Here is a 17,635-nt window from a genome sequence, read left to right as displayed (position 1 = left end):
TCTCACCCTGGGCCAGCAGGGGGATACTGTAGATAGTTATGCAAATAAGGGATCGAAAGTGATGTTCAGTGATTGGATAGTTTTAGAAAGTTACATTGTTCTGGAGCTCTATATAAGCAGGCTGGCTGAACCCTTCAGTTCAGTTCTGTTCTGGCCTCTGAATAAACAAGAGCTGTTTGAAGAATCGCTGTGTCGTCTGATATGTTCACCCACAACTTAACAGTAGCCAACCCAACACGGCCTTCCTTGCTTTTGTCAAAACCCTCTGCGAGAGAGGCCTCAGAGACTCATTACTGATCATCGTTTATCACTTTCTATGATCCTCAGATAAGAGATGATTGCTGAGTTGTTTGCACAGGCTTGTAAGAAGGTGCAGAGGAACCCGTAATTTTAAATGCAAATAAGCAACTGCATAGAGCTCTTCAATAACCGTCCTTGCTCCAGTGTGGTGTGAAGCAAAAAATCGGCCACAGATAGGAGCAACTTGCTCTTCCGTCTCCATTTTGTAGAATCTACCCTCTTGAGAAGTCTATAGGGGATCCCACCCCCGCTTTTCATCCCAACCACTGTGCTCCCCACTGCCGCTTATTACGTGGCAGCCGTGAGCAGGCCCCGCAGGTGGAGAAGTGGAAAGATTCGGCAATGATTTGAACCGACATGTTAGCCTTGGAACATGTGCTGGCAGGCCGAGCCCAGGATAACAATCAGAGGCAACGCTCAATAGCTGGCTCTGCTTAAGACCCCAAAAAGGTATGTGGAAGAGTCACAGAGATTGCAGTCAATTGCTTGGGAGCAGCAAGATTTGGAGGGGTGTTGGAGGTGACCCTAGAGATGTGCACAAGGTCTGAGAAGGCTGTGTCAAGGATGGCCAAATCAGCATATTTCTGGTTCATGTAGCTTTGCATGTGTTCACCCATAATAAGTCCTATTTCCACAATCTTTGATTGTTTATTTTTAAGTCTGCGTAATAGGGACGCGGGTGGCGCTGTGGGTTAAACCACAGAGCCTAGCGCTTGCTGATCAGAAGGTCGGTGGTTCGAATCCCCGTGACGGGGTGAGCTCCCATTGCTCGGTCCCTGCTCCTGCCAACCTAGCAGTTCGAAAGCACGTCAAAGTGCAAGTAGATAAATAGGTACCGCTCCGGCGGGGAGGTAAACGGCGTTTCCGTGCGCTGCTCTGGTTCGCCAGAAGCAGCTTCGTCATGCTGGCCACTTGACCCGGAAGCTGTACGCCGGCTCCCTCGGCCAATAAAGCGAGATGAGCATTGCAACCCCAGAGTCGGCCACGACTGAACCTAATGGTCAGGGGTCCCTTTACCTCTACCTTTACTCCAAATTATACTTTTTTGACCTGAGAGCTGGTCTTTGGGAAGTTCAAAAGCTGGTGTATGTATAATCAGATCCTACTGGCATATGAAATCCAGGAGGTGTGGATTGTATTGTGAATTCATGAGGACTGCATTCATCAAAGATCCCACGTTATGTCCCCAACGTCCCCTGTGAGTGATTTCAGCTGCACCGTTCTGATCATCTGCTGTAACGGCTTGTGGAAGCAGAAGCTGTGGGGTCACTCAGCTGAGTGAGGTGGTTCTTGGGACCGGCCTGCAGCTGCTGCCTAGGGGACCTCCAACTCCCCACACCTGCTGGACCTGTGGCCTCTACTGGACCTCCAGACCAGGACTTGCCTGCAGCTGTGCAAATAGGGCAAGGACCAGGACCCTGGGCAGGCAGGCAGCATTGGAAACACCTGCTGCCCCATCTAGGCATGCACGAGTTGCTGGGGCAGCTCTATAAAGTCTCCCTGCCCTGGGGGTGAGGTTGCCCCCAAATGGGAAACACCAAAGGGGATCATCCTTTTTGGGGTGGTACTTCTGCTCCCTTGTGCTAAATTTTTAGTTTTAAGGGGATAGAGTTTTAACTGGTGAGGGTGTTGTTTTAAATTGTTCTTAAGTGTTACATGTTAATTTGTATTTTGTATTAGTATTTTTGGCTTTATATGGCTGATTAATATTCTACAGACTTTTTAATGTGTTTGTGGGAGGTGGTGTCTTACTGTTTGGTTGTTTTATTTACTGGTGTTTTTACCATGTATTTTTATCCTCTGATGTGGTATATAAATATCATATGATGAATAAATTTTAAAACAAGCCCAAGGAGACATCATAGAATCGTAGAGTTGGAGGGGACCCCAAGGATCATCTAGTCCAACCCCCTGCAATGCAGGAATCTCATCTAAAGCATCCATGACAGATGGCCATGCAACCTCTTCTTAAAAACCTCCACAACCTCCCAAGGGAGACTGTTCCACTGTTGAACAGTTCTTAATGTCAGAAAGTTTTTTCCTGATGTTTAGTCAGAATCTCCTTTATTGTAACCTGAAGCCATTGGTTTGGGTCCTACCCATCCTATTCATCCAGCTGAGAAGGCTTGTCAGAACAAAAAAGTCAGAAATTAAATCGTTATAACAAAAGAAAAACGCTATGGAAAATCACTTAATTTTTATTTTGCTCTCCAGCGCTATCTGGTGTTGCATGTTTATAACACATTCAAAATGCTGGAGTTTTTTTATTAATGTAGCTGAGTCCCCAGTTGACTCTAGTGATTCCAGGATTGGCCAAACACTGGAATACTTGCAAAAGGAAACACATAGCTGACAATCAAAACCATGTGCCATGGTAACATTGCAATGTATATTTCCCTGCACCTGCCAATAAATGACGACATAGAACCAAGCAGAAGAAACAAATAACGCCATGATGTCAGAATACAGGGTGTTCCTATACCCACTCTGGGATTTATGTGAAGGGCAGGATATAAGTTTAAATAAATCATGGAAGAGGAGAACTCAGTGCTGCAATGCTGTTTTTGTGCCAGTCCGGTGGCTTCCATGAGATGGAGGTTAATTGGGAGAGGGGAAGGGAGGAGGGCAGACACACACCCCCGAGTGTCTGTGGTATAATTTGCAGTCAGCTGCTTCTGGGCTGAAGCCTGCAAGCCACATGCCAAGTTTTCTTCTTTGTTGTTGTTAAAGGGACTCTTCCCCACCTGGAGCTCTCCGCGTGCCACCTGGAAAAGGTCAGGCAAACCTCTAGGTAAGACCTAGATGTCTGGCAACCCTATCTTCCACCCCACCCCACCCCCATTGGACCATGTCAGATCCCCTGCCTGGAACAGCTGGTGGGAGAATTGGAAACAACTCATGGGATTATCTGGGTCCTACTCCTAGCCTTCTGAGATGGGCATGCTGGGAAGGGGTGATGCTATTCCTTTCTTTCTTGCCCACCTAAAATTATATTTTGCCCCTTCTGTGCACCCCCATAGGTCCCCCCCCCCCCGTGCCACTGTTGCTTCAAAGGCAGTATGTATCCTGAATTTAGAATTACACAGTTTAATATTGCATGTTATCTTTAGCAGGGCACGCCGTTGGTGTCCCAAGAAACGTCTCTCTCTCTGTGATTCCTTCATGGAAGAACCTACATAGTTTCTGTTGTCCAGCTCTGGAGGCTACAGGATTCGTCCCCAGGGACACAACAGTGGCTACTTTCCTGCAATGTGATGCCATGCCTTGTGGGAGGCCTCATTATGGATGGGGGGGGCCCTGTGCGGAGTCAAAAAAGCAAGGAATTGATTCCAGATCTCCAGCTATATTTACTAAACCAACAAACAAGCAAACAAAGGCTTTCCCCTTCGTGATACATTTCTTAAATTATAGGTTTACTGCTTCCTGGCAGGCTAATAAAGTCTAGATGAATGATGAGAGAGTCTGCTGTGAGAATGAGTAAACATCTCCTACTGTCTGGGGAATGTAAGATGACTACTGTCTTGTCCTTTGTTACAGGTTGTTAAGATAAAATTGCCCTATATATCACCGCTGCTGTCAATGAAATTAGAAAGAGCAAGCTACCTCCCAGCTCCCAGCGCTCTCTCTCTCTCTCTCTTCCTCCAGTACAAAAGAAAAACAAGGTACGCACATAGACACAAAACACCAACATGATTGTCTTAGGCCTTGTTCTCCCAAGCTGCCAACAATGTAGTAAAATGCACTGGCCATGAGTCTGACCTTACAGGGGACAGTTGTATATCTGAAGGCTGCGCTCAGTTTGAAGGACTGCCTGGTCCAAGTCCAATTTAAAAAGGAAGAACCACCGGACTGGATTGCAGAGGCATTTAAGTTGCTCATCAGTATCAACTAGGACAACAGACTGAGCAGGCACACAGAATTTTACACACTACTTATTTCTAACTTCTGCAGATAAGAATTAGCACAAGAATATAGTATGTAACTATATTACCTTCTTTGGGTTGGGGCATTTCCTCCTTTTTGGCAATGCACAAGTAGCTAAATCCTATAGTAAACTCATTTCTCACCCATCTCGCTTTAAAATGCACTTGGAGACTTGTGTATTGGAATGCTTCCACATGCAAAATAAAAGGAGAAGGAGAAGGATTCTAGCCTAACCTTATTCCCGATATGCCACCATCAAATCCCCACCTAATTTTGAAGCTCAGTGGATGGGTCATTCACAGTCTCTCAGTCTTACCAACATCACAAGGCCGTTGTGCGGTGGTAGGATTTGGGGCAGGAAAGAGGACCATGTCCATTGTCTTGAGTGCCTTGGAGGAAATATCAGACATAGCTATTACCTGAAGCAATATCTGACAGCAGGCTTGTGGTGGTCAACATTTGACAATATTAAATGTTTTATCAGTAAGTATTTGACAATACAACAATGCCCTACTACCTTTAGAGTAAGAAGAGTACATCTCCATACATGCTAATTTCATTATATAAAACCAACAGCATAATAATAGAGCCAAGATCTAAACTCCATCTGCATGTATACTCAATGCCCAAACAAACACAGAGGCAGAATCAATTGTAAGTCATATTATAGCAATGATTTGCTTACTTTTGGTTCGATGTACAACAGCAGGGATCATTTGGTTAGTAACCTAAGGGTTAATAATTCTGTTTACAGACAGCCAATGAAAGGGTGAAGTGTTTTCTAGCAGCCTGTCAGAATTGCATGAGCCTTGCTGAGGTAACATGTGCTCTGGTCATTTGCGTTGTCTGAAGGAGTTTTCCTCTGAATGTGTCTTCTTGCCATGCACGAGGCCTGACTACTAAGAAAGTGAAAACTTCTCTTGTTTATTTCTCCTCATATTATATGCTGGTTTTGCTCCATTTATCCAGTGAAGTGTCATCAGGATTTCTTTCCTTTTTTGCACACCATCTGTTATTTAAGTGACTTTGCTAACAACTTTCACTGCATTTTTCAGTGGATGATACATGGTTGTTCAGGTGCAGTTAAAAAGTACATTTGGGAATCCTTCCTGGCATAAAGAATCGGAGCTTGAGAGACAAACTAGGTATGACGTTGGAGTTTCGTGATTTGTTGCCCAAAAGTGAGCCAAAGACAAGCATGATTACGACCAAACTCTTTACCCGCACGTCACCTCACACACTTACAGTGAACCTGCTATTAGCCGGGGGGAGCAGGAGGGCAAGGAAGAGTAGTCAGCGTATGGGGCCAGTATGCTCTCTCCTCCACAGCTAATAGCAATTTTCATGGGGTGATTTTCATTGGAGAATCATTGTGAGGGACAGGCCTGATGTCAGCATACAGGAAACTTAGGCTGTCCCTGGGCTCCCCCTGTAAACAGTGCCCAAGTGCAGGAGCTGCCATTTTAATTTCCTGCAATGCTCCCAACATTGCACTACTCCAGGGCATTGTGGGAAATGTTTAAATGCCAGCTCCCTGACCCAGCTAACTTGCCAATGTTATCCACTGAATGCCACCACCATTAAACAACCAGGAGGGGCCCACTGACGTAGGAAGGAGCCCACAAAAAGAGGACACTTTGCCAAGGACTTCACTCAATCCTAGAGCCTGTCCTGGCAAAGCGAAAGAGTTAAGCTCCATTCACATCCTATAGCTCCAAACCAAATAGTACCTCCAGCAGACATCACATGTTTCAGTCATGGAGCTCTTACGTCATATTAAATGTTCCCCAAAATTTGCTTGTTTCCATCTTCCTGATTCATATTGTGTCAGATTATATGCCATTGTTTTAAATTGTCACTACCTTGGTAAAAAGATAAGGTAAAAGGTAAAAGGACCCCTGGATGGTAAAGTCCAGTCAAAGGCTACTATGGGGTTGCGGCATTCATCTCACTTTCAGGCTGAGGGAACCGGCGTTTGTCCACAGACAGCTTTCCGGGTCATGTGGCCAGCATGACTAAACCACTTCTGGCACAACAGGACACTCTGATGGAAACTAGAGCACACGGAAATGCCATTTACCTTCCCCCCGCAGCGGTACATATTTATCTACTTGCACTGGTGTGCTTTCAAACTGCTAGGTTGGCAGAAGCTGGGACAGAGCAGCAAGAGCTCACCACGTCATGGGGATTTGAACCGCCAACCTTCTGATCGGCAAGCCCAAGAGGCTCAGTGGTTTAGACCTTGGTAAAAAGGTAAGGTAAAGGACCCCTGGGTAGTTAAGTCCAATGGAATTTGACTATGGGGTGTGGTGCTCCTCTCCACTATCAGGCCGAGGGAGCTGGCATTTGTCTAGAGACAGCTTTCTGGTGGCCAGCATAACTAAACCGCTTCTGGCACATGAGATACCATGATGAGTGCCGGAGCACAGGAAAATGCCGTTTACCTTCCCGCCGCAGCGGTACCTATTTATTTGCTCATGGTATCTATTTATCTACTATTTATCTACTCAACACCTTGACTGCCCTGGCAAAAATGCAACATATAAATGTACCAAAATAAAGAGTAAACCTGTATCAAGAAGGCTCCCGGGCACTTCTTCCATATGCTCAGCTTCAACGTGGCTGGAAAAAAACATTTCAGAATATATATATTGTTTTGAAGCAGAACATTTTCTCCTCCGCATTTCTTTTAAGCCCAAGAAGTATTCCGAATATTTCCACAATACCTCGTGTCAGAGTAAACACATGGCATTTGTTTTTGAAAAGTGAGGTTAGCAACATTCCCGAGCACTTTTAATTACACTCCCGAGCCAAAAGGTCTCCTCTCACAGTGACCCAAGAGGTGTTTGTGCTTCTCTCAGAACTTTTCAGTTGATCAGCCAAGAATATAACGCCAACAAAGTTAATGTGTTACTGTTTCTATGGAGGAGCTATTCACTGGCAGGGACGGGACAACAGAGTGAAAATAAGGAGAAGGAACTGATCTAAGAGGTTGATTTGGCAGACAGCTGTAAATAAATAAATCAAAGATGTTTCCACCTCTGCAGAACTCACTTAATTTTTCAAAATCTGAAGGCATGGCTTACAACCTCATAAACTAATTTAGATCCAAATTTGGTAAATGAATGCCAGTCTAGTAGTCACAGAGAACATCAGCTTACATGCAGACTGACTTAGGACCCAAATATCTGAGAGACTGACTCCTTCTCTAGAGACCCTCTTGGATGTTAATATCAGTAGAGAGGGCCCTCTTGGTAGATCCACTGCCCTCAAACTTTGGGGAAGGTGGCCTGGAAGAGGGCATTCTCTGTAGCAGCCCCTAGGTTGTGGAGTTCCTTCCCAACAAATGCTGAAGACCCGCCACTGGGTTTTCAAGACCCAGACTACTTCTGTGATTGCAATTTGCTTTAATTGTTTTTAATACTGAATTTTAAACTGTTGTAACTCAGCCTGCAACCTGCTGATGAAGGGCAGGTAATAAATTTAACAGCAGCAACAAACCATGGGCTCAGCAAACCATGGTGGTGGAATAGTGATACGTGCATGTTTTTCCCACAGCTGAAGATTACGGGCCTCTCTCCGTAAGTTCTTTTTTGTGCATTCTACTAGCAGTGCACTAAGATGGATCACAATTCAGCTGCACTTCTTCACTTCCCCAAATCAGTGTAATGTACAAAACCACCCAGCGACATTGGGAGAATCTGGTTGTGAGCCAATGGGCTTGTTTGCCAACCTCGAAGGGGTGATGAAAAAAGAAAGGCATAAAAAATTATAGAACACTTCACACACACATAAAGAATAACATCATCACAATCATTAACCAACAAAATCTGCTCTTGAAAGAGACCTGCCCAAGCTTGACTGCAAATGCTTCAGTATATGTACGTTTTAAAAGACTTAGTGGTTTGATATTGTATTTTATGTGACATTTATATTTTAAATGCACTTCATTAGGAGTTGTAATGGAACTGTACTAGTGCTAGGTTCATCACTTGGGGAATTCTAGGAAGGAAGGAAGGAAGGAAGGAAGGAAGGAAGGAAGGAAGGAAGGAAGGAAGGCTGCCTCTCCATCTTACACAGAAACACTCTCTCACACACTGCAAGTTGAATCTGGTCAAGAAACAAATGGAAAAGTGCGACCTGACCACAAAAGTTTTTCCTCATAAGCAAGACCCTTTCATAGAATGTAATTGGATACACATTTTTATTCAGTTTGTGGAATGTTAAAAACTAGCAGATCCAAATTGACTGACCAGCTTTCTGTTGCTTGGGGGCTATTCAATGCATCTGTATCTGTGCGTGTGTGTGTGTCCCTCCCTCCGCCCTGAATTTGATTTAATGTATGTTTAATAGTTCCATGTCACTCACATGCACATTCCATCAAGAACAACAACAAAAAGTTTATGGTTTCTCCTACTTCAGAATCATCCTGTACTGAGGAACAAGCACAGGCTCAGAAGTGCAAAACGACTTGAACCAGTTTGCAACTACTCTTGTGGCCAACTTGGTGGGACTCTTCAGGGCTGGGCAAAGTCATTTTGCTGCCAAGAAGCAAAGGACAAGATGGCACGTCCTTCCATTCTCACTCCACTCCCAATAACATCTGCTGCCTGAGGCAGCTGCCTCACTGTGCCTAACAACAGGGCTGGCCCTGGCAAGCTTGTTGCTCCCCAAGCCATGCTGAGGAGTTTGCCTGAATATGAAATTTTTAGAAGTGGGGGGCAAGAGCAGGGGCAACATACACAACCCCACCTCCACCCCAATGTCCCTGTTCTCATCCGTTCCTGAGCACACTGGCCCTAGACTTCCCATGGTGAATGGGAAAGGTCTGCAGGGGACTTTCATGGACATTCACTTGAATAATGTCTACAATGACTGGTGGAAGCTCTCCAGAACTTCTGACATGGTTTCCTCCTTGCCCTACCCAGAGATACCAGGAATTGAACCTGAGACCTTCTTTCTGCATTCAAAGCAGATGTTCTACCACTGAGCTGTGGCCTTTCACTAAAATCAGGGACCTGCTAGCTGCTATTTGCACTGGGAGAGTCTGACTCACCTCCTAGGATTGCCTAGTAAAAGCATGGGACCTTGCACGGTCAGAACTCTTGACACACGGAGAGTCCTTAACGGTTCATCAAAAACAGTCCACTTTTATTTGACTTGGTATCAGTTTTTCTCCTATGTTAACTTGTACACTGTTATGTACTGAGCTTGGATCCTAGAACAATAGGCAGGTAGGATGCTAGAAGGCAGCAACTTGATTGGTCTGCAGGAGCCGCCCAATCCAGCTCCAAGAGGAAGTGAATCAGCAACCTGATTGGCCTGCAGGAGCAGCCCAATCAGGCTCCAGGAGCAGAGTTGAATCAGCCAAACATGCAGGACCCATTTTGTAAATAATGTGTATATAGCCAGAGGTTTTGGGGGAAAACTCATTCACTGTTGACCATGAGCTGGAATAAAGAGCATGAAAACTACACTCAACTCAAGTATATTTCATACGCACAGCCCACTAAACCCCCTGCTCCACAGATAAATATACAGAAAGACTTTACAGTGGTACCTCGGATTACAGACACTTCAGGTTACAGATGCTTCAGGTTACAGACGCTTCAGGTTACAGACTCTGCTAACCCAGAAATAGTACCTAGGGTTAAGGACTTTGCTTCAGGATGAGAACAGAAATCGTGCAGCGGCGGCGGCACAGCGGGAGGCCCCATTAGCTAAAGTGGTGTCTCAGGTTAAGAACAGTTTCAGGTTAAGAACGGACCTTCAGAACGAATTAAGTTCTTAACCCGAGGTACCACTATACTGAGAACTAAATTATCTCACCCTTTTCTTCTTATATGTGATAACTGTATGAGGCATTGCACTCTCAGTTGTCTCCGGTTTTCCTCTCCCCTTACATTTTTATTTGTTACACTCATCATTCTTCCTGCATTTTGTATGTTCTCATGTCAATAACCATTCTGTGTGGGAAATGGCAATTAAAAAATAGAGCCTTAAAAAAAGAAATACAGTGGTACCTTGATTGTCGAACAGCTTGGCTCCTGAACAAATCAGCTCCCGAATGCCGCAAACCCAGAAATGAGTGTTCCGGTTTGCGAATGTTTTTTTAGAAGTCGAATGTCCAATGTGGCTTCTGTGGTTTCCGAGTGAGTGCAGAAAGCTCCTGCAGCCAATTGGAAGCCGCGCCTTGGTTTTCGAATGGTTCTGGGAGTTGAACGGACTCCCGGAACGGATTAAGTTTGACAACCAAGGTACCACTGTAGAAGTATTTGGGGTGTCCGCTTGTGGTGGGGAACCCGTGGCTCTCCAAATACTGGCAGGCTTCAATTTCCTACAACCCCCAAGTAGCATAGCCAATGGGTGGGGAGGGGGGCAGGATGAAGGGTTGCAGGGACCCAACATTGGCCTGAATTGTTCAAGGCTTTGTGTGTAACAAGCAGCTTCTTGGATCGTACCCAGAAGGGAACAGGCAGCCAGTGCTGAAGCTGGCTCCCCCCCCCCCCCCACACACACACTGTATGTTCCTTTTAGGCAAACACTCAACAGCTTGGTAATACATAATTCCTCTACGAAGGGCTGCGACTCAGTGCTCAGGGAAGAAATAATAGTTTTATTTGTTGAATAGCGTCCATTCTTGTGATGATGCATGGCCTGCAAACAGTCTCCTATCAAATGGGGTAGGTCATTTTTCATTACCCCGCAGAGGACGTGGCTCAAAGCAGTAGATTATAGGAACTCATTTCCTTTGTTTAGGGGAGGGGGGAAGAATATAACTTAATGTTCAATAAACCCAATAGCTATGACGCAGTGCGACCCTCCAAATGTTCCAGGCGTAGCTGTTAATAGCTTCCTCTCCCAGGACGCAGCTTTACCCCCCATTCGCCTATCAACTTTGATACATTAGCAAACGAAAACCTCGGACCCTCATAATTCTCCAAAATGATACAATACATCATTGGGAAAGCAACCCCGGATCAACACATTGTTAGCCGTTTGATCTCTCAAGTCAAAACTCATGAAAGGTGTTTTGTGTGCCTGTGCGCAAGTGCACATGCACGCACCCACACAACACATGCATGCACACACACACACACACACAAATGTTAAAAGCCTGAGTTAACTAAAGACATCCATACAACATCAGGGTTGAATTGCGGGTGATTTCCTGCAATGCAGCTGTTATAAGTTTATCAAGCTGCGGGTGGCTGTAAGCCGTAATCATAACCAGATTGCACAAGAGATGTAGAGAGTGGGGAGGGGGGAGAGCAGGGGGAGAACAGATCTTTAAATAGAAGGGGGGGGGGATAACTGACTAGCTGAAAGCAAGAAAGGCAGGTCACATGTTAAGAGTTTGCAGCGGGATCGGCTATTACTCAGAAAGGGTGGAAGATGCCAGATTTTGGCATGTGTTTACAGGCATGGGATGGATCTGTAGATTTGACTGCTGATCCGTGGTGGAACTTGATTTCACAGAGCAGTTCCGCTTCACAGCAGTTGTGTTTTCAAAAGAGCTTGGCTCCCATCAAGGTGAAAAAAGATAAGGCACAAGGCCTACTTGCGAAGCATCCAGATCCCCCTACTGTGGCCAGATTTTTCAAGGGCAGAGGTGAGGCTGCTTGGGTTGGGTTGTTGTTGTTGTTTTCCAGGCCCTTCCATCCTTTGGATTCTACTACAGTCATACCTCGGGTTACAGCCACTTCAGGTTGCGTTATTTCGGGTTGCGTACCACTGAAACCCGGAAGTACCGGAACAGGTTACTTCCGGGTTTCGGCGGTCGCTCATGTGCAGAAGTGCTAAATCGCGCTTTGCACATGCTCAGAAGCACCGAATCACAACCTGCACATGCGCAGATGCGCAGACGCAGGCTCCAAATGCTGCGGGTTGCGAATGTGCATCCCGCACAGATCACGTTTGCAACCCGAGCATCCACTGTATTGTGGGATGTGCAACAAAATGTTGCATTGTGGAGTGCTGCTGTTCCGGGTTCCAGTCCCTCCATCCCTCCTCCCACTGCCTGTTTTCCTTCCTTACCCCCACAGCATTTCATACTCAGAGAGCATGAAAAGCCATCCAAGTGGATGGCTATCACTACCTCTTGTGGGAACAAATTCCAGAGTTTATGCGCTGTGTGAAGAAGTAAAGATTCACCTGTTGACATTCTGGCCATCAAACTTCTTATTCCTTGTGTGTGAGACCCCTTATTCAGACCCTCCAGGTGTCCCTATTTTTCAGGGACAGTCCCAGATTTATAGAAGCTGTCCCGGTTTTTGATTTGATCTTGGAACATCCCACTTTTCCTCAGGGTGTTCCTATTTTCATCAGAGAAATGCTGGAGCGTATGCAGATTTACTTTTGGACCCTATACAGTGCCTTGTAACAAGGACAATTGCTCCCATCACCCCTTGCTGCTGGTCATGTTGGCAGGGGCTGATGGGAGTCCAACAGCTTCTCGGGGGCCACAGCTTCTGCACCCACCTGACCTAAAGAGTCCATTCAGTCCTCCTCTGAGGGATAGGGTAGAAATTCAATTCAGTTTGCATTTAAAGGCAAACCTATCTGATCCACGTTTTCCAAAACAATAATGAAAACAAAATACAACCATCCTTTGAAATTTGCTCCCCAACAAATTTTGCAATGCAGTTCTCCTGTCAAGTAAATATGTACAAAAATGCATATACTGAGGTAAAGTGTGGGTTAAATGCACATGTAAGTGAATATAACCTACAAAAATGCATTATATGGTGGGAAATGGCATTCCCTGCATAACTTCCAACATTTCTTTGATGAAAATAGGGACGTCCCATTCCACAATGATAATTTTACTGTTTATACACCACACATCTTACTGGGTTGCCCCAGCCACTCTGAGCAGTTTCCAACATATATAAAAACATAATAAAACATTAAACATTTTTTTTTTTAAACTTCCCTATACAGGATTGCTTTCAGACAGGGGTTGATAACTCCATACCCTCCAACATTTCTCTGATGAAAATAGGAACATCCTAAGGCAGGCTTCCCCAACCTTTGGCCCTCCAGATGTTTTGGACTACAATTCCCATCATCTCTGACCACTGGTCCTGTTAGCTAGGGATCATGGAAGTTGTAGGCCAAAACATCTGGAGGGCCGCAGGTTGGGGATGCCTGTCCTAAGGGAAAGCTGGACATTCTGGAATCAAATCAGAAACCAAGATGGCTTCTCTAAATCAAGGACTTCCCTGGAAAATAGGGACACTTGGAGGCTCTGTACCTGCCCAACACCTGACATCACACCTAATGTTAGGTGCAAGGCAGGTGGGCATGGCTTGAGGGAAACAACCTCACCTGACCAATTAGGACCCCAAATGGACTTAATTTAGCCTGGAGGCCAGAGGTTCCCCACCACTGAATTAAAACTAAAAGAACTAATCTACAGAGGTGCATTAGCAGATGCAAATACATGTCCTCTTTTGCTCTCTCTTTTGGGTGATGCAGAAGTGGCTACCTGAAGTGCCAAGACATAGAGACTTAGGAAGATGGGTCAAACCACTGGTTCCTTTAGCTTGGTATTGCCTGCACTTACTGGCACTTACCCTCCAGGATTCAATGAGGGTTGTCTCCCAGTCCTACCTGAGGATTGTCAGGGGTTTAATTTGAGACCTTCTGGGTGGAAAACAGATGTTCTACCACTGAGCTACGGTCCTTTTCAGTCATGCCTCTTCAGTCATGGAGTGGAATTGTGTCTTTAGGGAGGAGAAACGATTGAAATAGCCATCAACAAATTCCTCCAAACATCTAAACAGAAAGACTTCAGAGCAGCCCAGTTGCCCCCATCACAGTCAGTCCACAAGATTTTAATACAAGCTGAATTGCTTCCGTCCACAGTTAATCCAACCACTGGAAACATTTATTTGCTTTGCTATAACCTCTAATTTCTGCTCTCCCCCCTCCCCGAACTCTGTGTGGGCAGCAACAGCAAGCAGTAATAATCTTCCCCGTCCCCAAAATGGAATTAGGGAAAACAAGTTGAGTTTTCTAGGCATTATTTTGCTTTCAGGGCCAGGTGGTGTCTGCTGTTAAACTATACTGTAGGATGAGAGAGCGAGCTGCAATAATGAATTGGGGGTGGCAGGGGCATGGAGTACTGTAGGTTGGAAAACCCTCAGAGGTGATCCCAGGCATGGGAGACGAATGAATATTTGAAGCTGCCTTAGCAGTTAGAATATAGGCCCACCTAATTTAGTGCTGTGTAGTATGATTTAAAATGACTCTCCAAGTTCTGGCACACTTAGCCCCACTGCCTGAGTTCCACTAACTGGAGATGCCAGGGATTGACTATGGGGCAAAAACTAAGAATACCTTTTTAGAGAGAGTCTCTCTGGCTAACTGCTCCCGAGAAAGTGTTTTCAGGATCAGTGCTGGAACTGCAAATATCCAGAAGCAACACTAGTTTGGCTTCACAGGTGCATCAGCTGAACATGCTCTATAGGAAAATATGGTGGTTGAGAGTCAAGCTACATGTTACACTCGCCACATGAAAATTTGCCAGGCTTTGGCTGTTCAAAATCATATACGGAAGGGAAGGAGATACCATGAATTTTCCGTATGTGTTATCTCTCTAGTTATCTTGCTCAACTAACCCGTGCTGCTGTACTATTTCCAGGGGATATTCACTGAGAAAGATAGCTGAAGGAGAAAGCCCTGCCAGCTTAGAATAGATTCTTGTTTTGCAATCTAGGACTTCAGGGTGAGACTCTACAAAACTTCCCTGAGAAATAAAAGGGAGACTTCAGGATTCTAAACGGTCAGTTTGCATTTGGGTGATGTGAAACATCTATCTGTGATGGCCTCATTCACCCATGCAAGTCCTCACTTGATGGTTTAATCAATGAAAGATAAACATGACAGTGTGGGTAGCCCCCTAGTCTTTTTTTGTACTTGGAACAAGAAGTGCAAATGGAATCCTTCATCTCTGAACTGAAGCCCATTTTTCAACAAAAGCATGCATAGCGATATAGGCTGTGAGGAAAGCAGCGCTCTTACGCAACTCCTTCCTGCTATTTCGCATGCACAAATTCCATCCTAACAATGTTGTTGCACGCCACCTCAATCTCTGAGCAGTGCAAGATTCCAGGAGTTCCAGGCACTTACCCAGGGTTCATGTTTTCTTTTGAGAATGAGGCACAATGGAGACTGTGGTGTCATTGTGATATAGGGTTTATTTACACATATATACAACCTGAGCCTACAAAGGCCAACAGCATAATCACCCCAAGTGGGTCTTGTTTCTCCCATAGCCACAGCCTTCAATTCAAACAGAAATCAAGCATTGCTCTCAAACATTGCTTTGACTTTCTCTCCAGCTTGCTGCTTTACTTCTAAGTCGCATCACTGAAAATCTCCACTCCAAACTCTGGCTCTGTCTGGTGAGGGAGGGGCCCCCACGCATTTGTCCTCTCGCCCAACCACCTTAATCCTTCATCACCTCACCAGGAAGCTAATTTAACTTGATTAGCTTTTAACACTTGCTGGATCCAGGGATTAGAAGGGTCTGGCATACAGCTTCACCCCCAAAACTCACAACAATATATTATTATTTGCACATTGTTATTGAAATTTCTGACCCATACCCAACCTCTAGAGCAGGGATGGGGAAAACTATGGGTCTCCAGATCCTCGTTGAATTCCAACTCTCATCAGTCCAGCCAACATTGTGAGTAGGATGATGAGAGTTGTAGTCTAGAGAGTCATTCATCTAAATCTTCCTTCCACTTGGGGCAGAGTCCACTGGGCGTTTCTCCAGCAGAAGTGCCATTGAAATGGCAGGAGCTGAGCAACTGGATTGCTCTGTGCCCTTTGCAGGGCTCCCACACACTTGCACTGGAGAAGGTGACAAGAGATTGCACTCTTGGATACCATGCTCTGCAACCCACAACTGGAAATGATGCTAATTATTATTACTATTGCAGTTTCGACATCTGGAAAATATTGTAGCCATCAGCAAACGAAAGAGAAATCCCTTCTGCAACAAGATACAGACACAGCGGGATATCTAGTGAACAACTCATTAAGTAGCTCGGCTCCAGGATACCACTAGCATCAGGCCGCTCTTCCAGATCATCATCAAGTGCAGAACTCCAAAATGTGGAACCCAGATGCGAAAATAACAAGGACCACATCAAAGTTCCCCTAAGGGTACAAGCTGCAGATTTAGGAAAGCAGGAGGAAGTGCGTGGTAGAGAAATAGGTGAAGGCTAAAGTTGCCATCTTTTGCGGAAAGATTTGAAAGAAAGGGCTTGAGGGATAGCTGCTGTAGGCAAGTGTCCAAGTATGCTTAACTTAATGTATACGTCATCCTCTCTACCCAAGTGAAGCTGAAATGAACTTACAAGTGTTAGGAAATAGGGATGTAAGGAGACATCGTTTTCTGCCCTGTGTTTGTCCAACACAGCGCTGTTCCTGTTTCACTGCAGTTTGCTTTCTGCAAAAAAAGAAAAAAGCAAAGCTATTTGTCTTGCTGTCTGCTGTGGTGAAATTATGTGTCTTACGTCATTAATTATGTAAATTACATCGTCATTACATTATTCCACCCCATTCATTTCAAGGCAGAGGAAACACAATACAAATTGGGGCAGGGGGGTGTAGTGTCATGTGTAGCCAGTGTGGTGTAATGGTTAGAGTGTTGGACTATGACCTCGGAGAGCAGGGTTCAAATCCTCACTGGGTCACGAACCTCCCTGGCTGACCCTGGGCCAGTCACTGTCTCTCAGCCTGACCTACCTCACACAGTGGTTGTGAGGATACACTACTTTGTGCTAGTTGGAGGAAAAGGTGGTATATACAGGTAATACATAAATAAATAAGACAATCAACTTTAATAACCCCCCATTGTAGAACTATTGTGTCTTTCTAGCATGTATTTAACCAAACATGACCTTTTAGATGTTTAAATCAGTGGAAGGCAGACAGAGTCAATGAATACCGCATATGGACTAGAATCTTCAGCGATGTCTATTGGATGGAGACGGGAGAGTACGGACAGGTGACCCATTTGCCATGAGGTGGGATGATATTTCCATCTGTGAAGTGATGGATGGGTGCAGCACCACCTGGCACACAGCTCACAGGATGATGGCATTTCGCTGCTAACATCCAAAATGAGGACCGATGAAGGGATGGTGCAAAAGAGGTTATGTGAATCTGACCAAAAGCACTGGGGGACCGGAGTGCTGTGATCACCTGGCTAAACCAGGCATCTGCTGGAGTTTCAGCAGGCAACTGACATGCTCAGCTGGGCTTGCATCTGGCGCCAGGAGGGGCAAACGGGGAAAAAGCGCTGGGGAGCTCAGCAGATACTCAGCTCTTCTCTAGAGCAGCTCTTTTGAGAGCTGAAGTAGATGGGAGATAAGCTCCCTTGCCGGAGGCC

The 17,635-nt window shown here is 45.3% G+C and overlaps 1 long non-coding RNA gene across 2 annotated transcripts in view; it reads right to left on the bottom strand.

Annotated features, from left to right (window-relative positions):
- The window catches only part of LOC308480321, a 69,671-nt gene extending 52,986 nt beyond the window's left edge, over positions 1-16,685 (bottom strand). The window contains exons 1-3 of one of the 2 annotated variants that reach the window (XR_013988037.1): positions 6,951-7,072; positions 6,794-6,846; positions 4,567-4,613 (exon numbers count right to left, since the gene is read on the bottom strand). This is a non-coding gene — a long non-coding RNA (uncharacterized lncRNA). Of the gene's footprint in view, positions 1-4,566; positions 4,614-6,793; positions 6,847-6,950; positions 7,073-16,598 lie in introns of those variants that run through there. The other variant, XR_013988036.1, reaches the window with a different exon arrangement.
- Between the last annotated feature and the right edge of the window lie 950 nt (positions 16,686-17,635).

The sequence above is a fragment of the Podarcis pityusensis genome (assembly GCF_964106645.2).
Source record: "Podarcis pityusensis genome assembly, chromosome: 6".
Lineage (NCBI taxonomy): Eukaryota > Metazoa > Chordata > Lepidosauria > Squamata > Lacertidae > Podarcis > Podarcis pityusensis.
The sequence above is the reverse complement of the archived record's forward strand: the minus strand, read 5'-3'. Positions and strand labels throughout refer to the sequence as shown.